The sequence below is a fragment of the Triticum dicoccoides genome, chromosome 4A, assembly GCF_002162155.2.
Source record: "Triticum dicoccoides isolate Atlit2015 ecotype Zavitan chromosome 4A, WEW_v2.0, whole genome shotgun sequence".
NCBI classification, from domain to species: domain Eukaryota; kingdom Viridiplantae; phylum Streptophyta; class Magnoliopsida; order Poales; family Poaceae; genus Triticum; species Triticum dicoccoides.
Window position 1 is genome coordinate 542554126 of NC_041386.1, and position 13257 is coordinate 542567382.

Below are 13257 nucleotides of genomic sequence, written 5' to 3' on the forward strand. Positions count from 1 at the left end.
ACCTTTGATCTACTGATGAAGTTAATTCGGCCCAGGTAGGCCGGTTTATGCCCAGTAGTAATATCCCCAACATTAGGCCCCAGATTGATTTGAACAGGTTCATGTCAATCCTTAGCAAAAATCTTCATCTTCAACATCTTCTTGTAGTTGTTGAACCGCCGTGACGTCATCTTCTCTGTTTGCTATAAACCGGCGTGACATCATCTATCATAAAGAAAACATCCATGATATCCTCTTGTTTAATAGATTTGCAATGACCGAGGTGACCGCCCCACTTCCAAAATCTGCGGTCCCTTGATTCCCGCACCTGACACATGTCCTTTGCCTTATAAATAGGCCCGAAGGGTCATTTCTTTTCTTCCCTTCGTGCCCTTCTTCTTCGTCTTCCTCGCGTCGCCAGTCTCAGAGCTCCGCCGCCGCCGTTGTCTTCTGCGTCACCCTTGGCCGCTGCATCAACTTGAACGCACCAGAAAGCCGCGGCGACCTTCCGCGCCTTCCTCAGCTCTGGTAGGTCTTCTGTTCTTCTCAACATAGATCTGATCTAGGGCTTCATGTTCTTGCGGTGTTCATCATTTGTTCATACTCATGTACTAGCTCCTGGATGCACATGTGAACCCTTGCTTTGTGTAGCGGTAACTTTCAGTATCCGCCGCTAGTTTCCTGCCCAAAACCATAGATCTCACATATATTTCTGCTCATTGATTCAATACTGTTCTCCTTTGATCTTCGACTATTTTTCTTATTTTCTGAACTTGCTTCAGATCCAACGCCATAATAAGATCTTGTGAAACCTGTTTCTGCATACGTAATCATCCGCAATCTCAATTGCTTCAATGTTTAGGTCAGGTGGTTTAACCTTATAGAAAATTTTCCAAACCGGTATATGCCATTAGTCCCCTTGTTGAACCGCCAGATGTAGGTTGCTTCATGAAACTCCGGTTTAGATAGGGCTGTTTCTGGTTTAACATTGTACATACCAGTGCATTTTAATCAATGCATTTTTGAACCGGGATCTTTTACCTTGTAGATTCCATCATGGCCAAGCAAGTGTATGAGTGCAATTGGGTTCCTTCTCGCGTCACAGAGGCTGAACTGGACGATTTAGTCCTGATTGGTGCTTTAGGCAGTAAGGATACAATCCATTGGAGGGATCCTGGCAAAGAATGCCCTCCTACACCTCAAGAAGGAGAGGTTGTTGTTTTCGTAGATCACTTAGCCCGGGGCTTTAAGCCGCCCGGTTCTAAATTTTACCGGGATGTCTTAGCAGATTTCCAGCTCCATCCACAAGATACTGGCCCCAACTCTGTTACAAATATGTGTCACTTCCAAGTGCTCTGTGAAGTGTTCTTTCAAGAGGAGCCCACAGTGGAACTGTTCAGAGACCTATTCCTCTAAACCGTCGTACTGAATTTACTGACGGCTCCAATACGGAGTTGGGTGGTGTGGCGATTCAGAAAAGGAAAGAGGTCACATACCCTCATGCAAAACTGCATAGCCACCCCAAAGAATGGAACCAGACATGGTTCTACTGCAAAGACACCTCCCCTGCTGGTGAAAATCCCTTACCTGGCTTTCGACCGGAGCGGCTCAGCAACACACACCCTTCTCCACAAAGATTGACTGCACAGGAGAGAAGTAAATATGCTCCTCAACTATCAAAGCTCAAAGCTTTTATGGCCAACGGTTTAACAGGGGTTGACCTTGCTCGCTGTTGGATATCATGGAGCATACTGCCTCTTAGTCTGCGCTCCGGTTTGATGTGCCAGTATACTGGCCGTGTTGATGACCCACTGCGACACTCAAGACTCCAGCTCTCTGGTGAAGAAATCACAGAGGCTGTGCGTAAGATACTGAATGAACCGGAACACATCTGCGCCAGAACCGGCCTGCTTCCCTTCTGTGCCACCAACAAACCGCCAGCTGTAAGACTTTGACTTTTCCCTTTACTAAATCTATTATTGATATGTCTGGTCATTGTTTTTAATATCAGTGTCCGCATAATCAGGGCGATGATCCATTTTGGAGCAAAAAACTGCCGCAGGAGAAGCCAGAAAAGCCAGACAAACCAGAAAGAGCAACCCGGCAAAAGACTAAAGCTGTGAAGAAGACAACCCATAGGAAAAGAACCACTACGTCTTCTAATCCGGCTCTTGACGATGAGGTTGATAACCCGGACTTTGAGGTAGAGCTTGACTCACTTGGTTTATTTTTCATGCGTCTTATTGATGATGATATTTGTCAGGATGATGGCGAAGCCAGCCACACGGATGTTGCCGAGGTAATTATTCTCTCTTCCGATTCAGAAACTTTGCCTTCACAAAAAATCCGTCAGGCAAACCGGAAAGTTAAATTTTCTCATCCTCTTGCGTATTTGGATCCTAAACTTCTTATGAAGACCCAACAACACGAAGCTCGCCGCACCACCCGGCACAGCGGTCAGGTAGTTACCTCCGCCGGTTTACCGAACAGTCCAGTTCGGAAACGCCATTCCGAGGTCTCTAATTTTCTTGTCAGTGCTTGTCCTAAAGCGGGCTGCTTTCGTCAACCTCTTACTCCGTCTGACTCCAATTATCAGGTTACTTCCCACTCATCTTCTGGCGAGTCATCGGCTACTCAGCTCCCACCGCTCAAAACGGTGTTTGGGTAAGCTATATTTATTGTGATGTTTGTAGTACATTGCCTTAGAACATATTCTGTATTTGATTTTGTTATCCTTCTCAGGGCCAAACCTAGGCCAAGCAAGAAGGCCCGCCTGGACAAAGCGGCCGAAGAGGATGTCGTTCTTGAAGCGGACAAGACACCCAATGCTGAAACGGCTATTCCTGAGGATATTCCCAACGATCCACCGCAGCAAGATGATGATCTTATTGCAGAAGAGAGACCTACTGACACCTCAGGTCCTACCCATCAGCCTACAGGTTCCATCCAGATTGAAAGCTCCACCGGTCCAGCAAAGCCTACTGACAAGCCAACAGCTCCAATGCAAACCGGCGGTACCAAAGATGATGAGGTTGTCATTACTGGTACTGGCCATACTGAGCCAAACAATCCTGTCGTTTTATCCAAACATTCTGCCAAGGAAGAACTTGCTGCCTTTGGTAAAGGCAAGTGGAACGCTGATCTGACGACTTATGCTGCTCTGGACGCCCAAGATATCCATTCCGGCTATCTGAACCGGCTGTATACCAGCCGTGACTATGAAGCCGGTCTGGTCAACATGATGAAAGACAAATATGAGGTAATTTCCGTATGCTCCTTCCTGCTTGTATGCTTCCATTCCTGACTCTCCTAGCCCCCAAGGGCCGGTTTGGAATATTCTTTCAAATCGGGACTTAAATAATATAAATCTTGTTGCTTTGAAATTTGCGGATGTATCCCCCAAGGGCCGGTTCAACTTTAGCGTAGTTAAACCGGTACTTTAAGTAATTGAGACTGCCGTTTCAGAATATATATGATCAAGTAGCCATTAGCCCCCAAGTGCCAAGTTGAATACTTGTATTGATCTTGGGACTTTGTAAACAATCGAAAGATGAAAGGGGTAAACCGGAGGCCGCCTTAGATCAAATATGCATTAGCCCCCAAGTACTAAGCGCATAACTTGTTATGTGGTTGGTACTTGAATCCTTCTATCAATTTGTTGAAGCATATATCTGTATGCATGCAGGCGGAGCTGAAGACAAAAGAGAACCAAGTCATCGATCCTCAAGAAGCCCTGAAAACCCAACAAGCTGAAACCTCCAAAGCAAAAGAGGAATTGTCCAGTGCTTTAAGCGCCATGGAACAACATAAGGAGAACTTCAAGAAGAAACGGGCGGACTGGGCCACTGAGAAATCCGCTTTGATCAAACGAGCAGAGGATGCTGAGGCTGCACTAAAACCAGTGGCAGATGAACTGACCAGCATAAAGCGGCACGTGCATGCCATGACTGCTGCTATCTTTGGTAAGACAATTTTCCTACTGAATTGGCTCTGCCTTCTGACAAAGTCGCCGGTTTATTAACCCTTTATGGTATTTCAGGGACACGCATTGGTCACTTGGGGTCAGATGTACGGAAGAAGCTAAAAGCCGCCTATACATTGGTTGAACAATTGTATACGGGTGCCCAGCGGATCATCTGTACCGCCTCTCATAACAAACCGGCGCCTACTTTGATTCAAGATACTCTGATGAAACTATCGGTGCTTCCTGCCCGGATTGAAGAGCTAAAGAAATCTGCTGCTCGAACCGGCGCAATCAATGCTTTAATCCGGGCAAAAGCCTGGGTGCCGGATTTTGATCCTGCTGAAGCGGCCCAGGGCTATCCCAGCTTGAAGGAAGACGGATCAGAATTTGGTGAAGCGGATCTGCGAGCGATAAACCGGGAGGTGCGTCCACTAGCTTGTCAGTTGGCTGAGGAAGCAGACTTGTCTCGTTATCAAGCGCAATATGACAGTCAGAACAAGCGAATAGCTGCGCCAATCCATGAATCGAAAAATCTGATTCCTCCAATCCGTAAGCATACTTATGCTCCCGATATTGACCCGTCCTTGCTGATCCATGATGAAGCTATTTTTCAAGCATTAATGGGAATCGACTGGACAACTGTGGATTTCCAGCCACTGGGTAGGGATACGGAGGCTGAAGCGGCGCAGGACGACCCACAACCATCTGGCCAGGCTGATGACCAAGCTTGAACCGGACGCCGGTTTAAAACTGCCTCTTCTTCGCGAAAAACAATTATATTATTATGGGCACCATGTTGCCTTGTAATAGGCTAGCTGATACCTTTGATGTTGATATGCCTTCGTGCATAATTTGTTCTTCCTGTGGCAATGAACTTTCCAAAACACTTTCTGAAATCAAAAAGTCGTCAAGTGCCACCGCGGTTGTACCGTCAGGCGGAATATGATGTCTGCATATATGAAAACAAAATTTTAAGTATGACCAAATTTTGAGATACATGATACCTGCCGTCATTGAGCGTGAAGTTGGCTTGGCCAATCTTGAAGCGGAGTTTTGCAAACCCATACTGTTGGAGGAGATAACAGCTCCTGTATATATATATGACGCTGGTTTACCATGTAAACCATGCCGGGTTATAATAAACACTGTGTTACTCCAAAAGAGGATGTTAACAACACGGATCAAACCGGTCAAATAGCCTCCGAATTGACGTGAACTATGTTCCGTCAATTGAATTTTTTTTGTCTGTTTAAGAAACACAATGAAAAGCAAAAAAAAAACCCTTCAAAGAAAATTGTGAAGCAAAAAGAAAAGTTTTATTTAAGCTGATCAAATGGCGTTACCATGGCTAAACACGACCAAGTTCCCGTTAGGTGTAACTATGGTTCTAATCAGCCAGGTCCCCAGATGAAACCGTGGCATTTATGCCGACCAAATGGCGTGGTCATGGTTCGGGTTTGACCAAGCCCCCAAGTGATTCTGTGGCCTTAGGCCGACCAAGAGGCATGACTGGTTCAGACATGACCAAGTCCCCAAGTGATCTGGTGGCTTTCGCCTATCAAGAGGCATGGTATTGGTTCGGACACGACCAATCCTCCAAGTGATATAACACGATGCTTTTAGCAAAGTGAACTCAAGGGGTAAACCGGAGGCCGCTTTAGAGGAACTCCGTGTAACCTCACATGATGTAAAAGAACAGATACCCCGCTTTAGCTGAGGTTCCGATTTATTATATTTAATCATAATATTACATTGTCGTAATATGTACATAAGTATGGCCAATGGCTCAGGTGTAGTAAGGCCGAAGATGAGCTATATTCCACGGCCTGTTAGTCTCCTCCTCTGATGTACGTGAGTCCTTATGCTCTCGAATATCGATCAGATAGTACGACCCGTTGTGCAGATTCTTGCTGACCACGAAAGGCCCCTCCCAAGGTGGGGATAGCTTATGCATGTTAGTCTGATCTTGGATGAGCCGAAGCACCAAATCTCCTTCCTGAAAGGTTCTGGTTCTGACCCGACGACTATGATAACGACGAAGATCCTGCTTTTAAATCGCCGATCGGGCGGCTGCGATGTCACGCTCTTCATCCAACCGGTCCAAAGCATCTTGCCATGCCGTCTCGTTGTCCGCTTTAATATAAGCTGTGACACGAGGTGAATCATGCCGGATATCACTGGGGAGAACCGCCTCCGCTCCATAAACCATGAAGAACAGTGTGTATCCTGTTGTTCTGTTGGGTGTTGTATTGATACTCCATAGCACAGATGGTAATTCTTCTACCCAACAACCCGGCGTTCTCTGCAAAGGAACCATGAGCCGGGGCTTGATGCCTCTCAAGATCTCTTGATTAGCTCTTTTTGCTTGACCATTGGACTGTGGATGTGCCACTGATGAAACGTCGAGCCGGATGTGCTCTCGTTCACAGAACTTCTTCATAGCACCTTTGGATAAATTTGTACCATTATCTGTGATAATACTATGCGGAAAGCCAAACCAGAAAATCACCTTTTTGATGAACTGAACCGCCATGGCCGCATCACACTTGCTAATAGGTTCTGCCTCCACCCACTTTGTAAACTTGTCAACCACCACCAGGAGGTGGGTCTTCTTATCTTTGGACCTTTTGAAAGGCCCAACCATATCCAGCCCCCAAGTCGCAAACGGCCAAGTAATCGGAATGATTCTCAATTCTTGAGCCGATACATGAGTGCGCCTTGAAAACCTTTGGCAACCATCACACCGTCTGACCAGATCCTCCGCATCAGCATGAGCATTTAACCAATAAAAACCATGGCGAAACGCTTTAGCCACCAGAGACTTTGAACCGGCGTGGTGACCACAATCTCCTTCATGGATCTCACGCAAGATTTCACGGCCTTCTTCAGGAGACACATAGCGTTGGAAAGCCCCTGATATACTGGAATGATGCAACTCGCCGTTGATGATAGCCATGGACTTGGATCGCCGGATTATCTGCCTTGCTAGAATTTCATCCTCTGGCAACTCACTTCGGTTCTTGTACGCCAGGTAAGGAAGCGTCCAATCCGGAATAACATGAAGAGCCGCCACCAATCGAGCCTCTGGATCAGGAATAGCCAAATCCTCTTCACTAGGGATCTTGACCGACGAGTTGTGCAGCACATCCAGAAAAACATTGGGTGGGACCGGTTTGCGCTGAGAGCCCAGCCGGCTTAAAGTGTCTGCCGCTTCATTTTTCCGCCAGTCCACGTGATCCACCTGATAGCCTTTGAAATAACCTGCGACAGTATCCACCTCACGACGATATGCTGCCATGAGTGGGTCCTTGGAGTCCCAAGTGCCAGACACTTGCTGGGCCACAATGTCCGAGTCACCGAAGCAGTTAACTCGACTTAGATTCATCTCCTTAGCCATCCGGAGACCATGGAGCAAGGCTTCATACTCAGCTGCATTGTTATTACAATGGAACATTAAACGGAGAACATAACAAAACTTATCACCTCGTGGGGAAGTTAATACGACTGCAGCCCCTGAGCCTTCCAACTGCCTGGATCCGTCAAAATGGATGGTCCAATACGTATGATCCAGCTTTTCTTCAGGTGCTTGCATTTCCGTCCAATCATTGACGAAATCAACAAGTGCTTGAGACTTAACCGCTGTCCGAGGCACATACTTCAAACCGTACGGCCCCAGCTCTATGGCCCACTTTGCAATCCGGCCAGTTGCTTCCCGGTTCTGGATGATATCTCCCAAAGGAGCAGAACTGACCACCGTAATTGAGTGCCCTTGGAAATATTGTTTAACCTTCCGGCTTGCCATAAAGACTCCATACACCAGCTTCTGCCAATGCGGATACCTTTACTTGGACTCAATGAGCACCTCGCTGATGTAATAAACTGGACGTTGAACTGGATGCTCCTTACCTGCCTCCTTTCGCTCTACCACAATAGCTACACTAACCGCCCGAACATTAGCAGCAACATATAGCAGTAACGGCTCCTTGTCAACGGGAGCGGCGAGCACAGGCGGATTGGCCAATTGTCGCTTTAAGTCCTCAAATGCTTCATCAGCAGCAGAACTCCAGACAAACTGATCCGTCTTTTTCAACATCTGATACAAAGGGATTGCCTTCTCACCCAGGCGACTGATAAACCGGCTTAGCACAGCAATCCTGCCTGCCAGGCGTTGAACATCGTTGATACACTTCGGTTTAGCCAGGGAGGTGATAGCTGTGATCTTCTCCGGATTAGCCTCAATTCCCCCGTTGGACACTAGAAAACCCAATAGCTTGCCTGCCGGTACACCAAAAACACACTTGTCCAGATTAAGCATCATCTTGTATGTTCTCAGATTATCAAAGGTTTCTTTCAAATCATCAATCAGAGTCTCCTTCTCCCTAGATTTAACCACGATATCGTCCACGTAAGCATGTACATTACGGCCAATCTGCTTGTGAAGACAATTTTGTACACACCGTTGGTAAGTTTCCTGGGCACTCTTGAGCCCGAAGGGCATAGACACATAGCAGAAGGCTCCAAAGGGAGTTATAAATGCTGTCTTCTCCTGGTCCTTAACTGCCATTTTGATCTGATGATAGCCAGAATACGCATCCAAAAAACTTAGACGCTCACACCCCGCCGTAGCATCAATAATTTGATCAATACGGGGGAGGGCAAAAGGATCTGCTGGACAAGCCTTATTAAGATCTGTGTAATCCACACACATGCGCCAGGTGCCGTTTTTCTTGAGGACCAGCACCGGATTGGCAAGCCACTCAGGGTGAAAAACTTCAATAATAAAGCCAGTTGCTAAGAGCCTGGCTACCTCTTCTCCAATCGCCTTGCGCCTTTCTTCATTAAATCGGCGGAGGAACTGTTTCACCGGTTTGTATTTAGGATCCACATTAAGTGTGTGCTCAGCGAGTTGCCTCGGTACACCTGGCATGTCAGAAGGTTTCCATGCAAAAATGTCCCGATTCTCACGGATGAACTCGATGAGCGTGCCTTCCTATTTCGGATCCAAGTTGGCACTGATGCTAAACTGCTTGGACGAATCGCCAGGTATGAAATCAACAAGCTTAGTCTCTGCTGCCGATTTGAACTTTAGGGCCGGATCATGCTCCGTAGTTGGCTTCTTCAACGGAGTCATGTCCGTCGGATCAACATTGTCTTTATAGTACTTCAACTCCTCGGTGGCACAAACCGACTCTGCATAAGCCGCATCTCCTTCCTCGCATTCCAAAGCGATTTTGTGGCTTCCATGAACTGTTATTATCCCCTTATGACCCGGCATCTTGAGCTGCAAATAGACATAACAGGGCCGAGCCATAAACTTGGCGTATGCCGGTCGCCCAAACAGGGCATAATATGGACTTTGGATTTTCACCACCTCAAACGTCAATGTCTCCGACCTGGAATCATGATCATCCCCAAAGGCCACTTCCAGAGCTATCTTACTAACGGGATATGCTGATATTCCAGGCACTACACCGTGGAATACTGTATTAGACAGTTTGAGATTCTTATCTGTTAGCCCCATACGTTGGAAGGTCTCATAGTACAGGATGTTAATACTGCTCCCTCCATCCATGAGCACCTTGGTAAACTTATAACCTCCCACCTGAGGCGCCACCACCAGAGCCAACTGACCCGGATTATCGACCTGGGGTGGGTGATCTTCTCTGCTCCATATGATCGATTGTTCAGACCAACGTAGATAACGGGGTATGGCCGGTTCAACAGAGTTGACTGCCCGCCTCTGAACCTTCCGGTCTCGCTTGTCCAAGCTAGTGGTAAAGACATGGTACTGTCCACCACTCAGCTGCTTTGGGTTGCTCTGGTAACCCGACTGCTGCTGCTGCAGCTGTTGGTTGTAACCACCCTGGTTGTTCCGATTACTTTGACCATTATTTCCGCCCGGATTACCATTAAACCCTAAACCGGAACTTCCTCCACCGTAACCCGGCCCGGACCCTGAGCCATCGCCAGATTCGCGATCATACCTGAAATTATTAGAATTCTTGAACTCCTGCATAATAAAGCAATCCTTCCAAAGGTGGTTCGCTGGTTCCTCCTTCGTCCCATGTTTTGGACAGGGCCGGCTTAGCAGATAGTTTAGGCGGTTTGGGTTAGGGTTGGGCGCCCCACTACGATTTCTTGGCCTACCCTTGCGTCGCTGGCCATTGTTCTGTGCGTTGGTATTAGCCACAAAGTCCATGTTACCGTCCGCTTTATGCTTGCTTCCTCCGCCATTGCCTACCCAATGATGCTGCTGACCTTTGGAGCTGCTGTTCTTCTTTCCCTTCCCTGTCTTGTCATCATCAGATTTGGGATCCTTGGTACTATCAGAATCAACATATTTCACCAAAGCGGCCATGAGAGTCCCCATGTCGGTGCAATGACGCTTCATCCGTCCCAACTTCAGCTTCAGGGGTCCAAACCGGCAGTTGCCCTCTAGGGTTAATACTGCGGTGTCAGCGTTGATGCTGTCTGAGGAGTGCAATACTTGTGAAACCCGGCGCACCCAATGAGTCGTTGATTCTCCTTCCTCCTGGATGCATGCAGCTAAGTCCACTATTGACATAGGCTGTTTACAGGTATCTTTGAAATTGCTGATAAACCAGGCTCGTAATTGGGCCCATGAACTGATAGAATTAGCCGGTAAGCTTTTTAACCAAGTACGGGCCGTTCCTTCGAGCATCATGGTGAAGTATTTTGCACACGCCGCATCATCCACATCGAGCATCTCCATGGCCATCTCATAGCTCTCCACCCATGTCTCTGGAGGTTGATCCGCCATGTAATTTGGTACCTTGCGCGGGCCTTTGAAATCCTTGGGCAGGCGCACGTTACGTAAAGCGGGGATAAGGCAAGGCACCCCCAAAGAACTGGAAGTAACACCAGGTTCAGTCAAGGTGGTTGGATGAACCGGTGTGAGCTGCCGAGCCTGATGTTGTGCGGCTAACTCGGCCTCCCTGCGTGCGCGGGCCCGGTCCACCACTCCCTGAGCGTCATCAGCACCACCCGCTGGGTTGTTGTCCCGGGGTGCCCCACGGCGTTCATTACTCGACACTGCCGGTTCATCCATATGTCTGTTATAGCTCCGGCTTGGACGAGGGGTCGAGTGGATCCGGTCGTGGCTGTACGAGTATGCTTCTTGTTGGGCCAAAGCGGTCCTCAGAAGTGCCTTGACCCGCCGTGTCTCTACTGCCTGCGGCGAGTCACCTTCAATTGGAATGGCCTCCAGCCGTGCAACAACGGCAACAAGATTGTCCATTGGGTTGGAGTAGTGACCCGGAGGTGTTAAAGCAGCCTGAGGTACAACGGTGTTTTGACAAGGCGGGTCGATCTGACGAGGCTGAACCGGTGCACCGGTCCCAGGGGCTTCTGCCTGGTTCCCCTCCAGCGGATTGCCGGCTCTTGGCCCTGGAGTGTTGAAAAGGTGTCTGGCCTCAAAAACCGGAGGTAAGCGGGATCGGTGCTTCCTCCTCATGACTTCATGTGATGCGCTCTAGTCTAACATAAGCCTGTAGGCCTGTGCGTCTAAAGCAGCGCGCTCTGCGGCCATCCTGGTGTCCTCAGCCGCCAGATCCGCTTTGGCCTGGGTGATCTGTTCCTTTACCCTTGCAATCTCCGTATTGTGAACGTCCTGATCTGGTGGATTAACTTCCACCATAAGCCCAGCCAACGCATCAAATAGCTCTGATAGAACCTGAGCCGGCGGGCGCACAGGGCCTCCTGCCCCGGCGGCCGTCGCTGCTGCTGAACCGGAAATCGTTGCCGCAGCTGTCGAAGAATGAAGCGCTGCTTGTGTTCCGGCCATGAATATTCCAACCCGGTTGGGCAGATCAGAGGGGTCCGGAATACTGTCGCCATCGGAACAGCTCCCAATCCGGCCATCTTGTAGCTGATAAAGTGATTCGGTTTCTCCGGTCGAAGATTCGTCACCGGAACAAATGACAGTCGCCCCGCGAAATCCCGATCCGTCCTCATGACTTCCTCCATGGATGACTCCCATGAAGGCACGCTTCATGGCCGGTTTAACCCGGGCGGATTGCGCATGCTGAGCCATCTCGACGAGGTCGGTGCAGATGTCCGACTCAGGGCCCGGTTCACTGATCTTACCAATGAAAACGTGAATGCTACCAAAGGGGACCTGGTACCCGTACTCAACTGAGCCGACCTCGGGGCTCCAGCCTGCATCGTCGATGTAGAGCCTGCTGCGACGACTCTTAGTCATCCGGCCTACATCATAGCCCTCTAGTCCTTTAAAGCGGCCCTCCAAAAACCAGAAACCATCGTGCGACCGCCCCACGGTGGGCGCCAACTGTCGTGGTTTTGTCACGGCAGATGTCCTAGAGAAAGGACTTAGTCGTGGAGCCATCGTGACGGGTTAGCTTGAAGGGGTTAAAGCGGACACAAGGACGCAAGAGAGTTTATACTAGTTCGGCCCCTTCAAGGAAGGTAAAAGCCTACATCTAGTTGTGATGGAATTGATGGGGTTTCGATGACTAGGGAGCAAACAAGCTTCGCCTATGTCTCGAGTTGTTGTCTGTCGTCCCTGAACCGCCGCCAGGTCGCCCCCTTATATACACGGGTGACGCCCGCCGGTTCAGAGAGTCCCAACACCGGTTCATACTCGTATCTGGGTTGGTCCCTCCTTGTTCCTAACATACAATACAAGTATATGCACAAAGGTCGATGTACGGCTACAGGTTGTAAACCGACTACGGGCCCTGGGCCTTTATCTGCCTCTTTAGGCTTTAACACCTCTGATCTACTGATGAAGTTAATCCGGCCCAGGTAGGCCGGTTTATGCCCAGTAGTAATATCCCCAACACCTCCCAATGAACAGGACCCCTGTTTCGACCGTAGCGCTCCAACACAAGTCCGTTTCGTCCGTTTTGCGGTACGCCACACCCCTCTCGATCAAAAGGACCCCCGTTTCAACCGTAGGAGGTCCATTTCATCCGTTTTGCGGTACGCCACATCCCTCCCGATCAACAGGACCCCTGTTTCGACCGTAGGAGGTCCGTTTCCTCCGTTTTGCGATATGCCAGACCCCTCCCGATCAACAAGACCCCGTTTTGAATGTAGGAGGTCTGTTTCCTCCGTTGTGCGGTACGCCAGGCCTCGTTTCCATCGCCTGTTCCGTCCAAGCCCTCCCGATGAACACGACCACGCATTCTGTTCTGACCCAGCCAGTTGGCTCCCACGCGTTCGTTGCCTCCCGATGAACATGACGCATTCCGTTGCCTCCCCATGAACACGACGCATTCCGTTGCCTCCCCATGAACACGACGACGACGCTGTTTCTCCGTTCTGACCCAGCC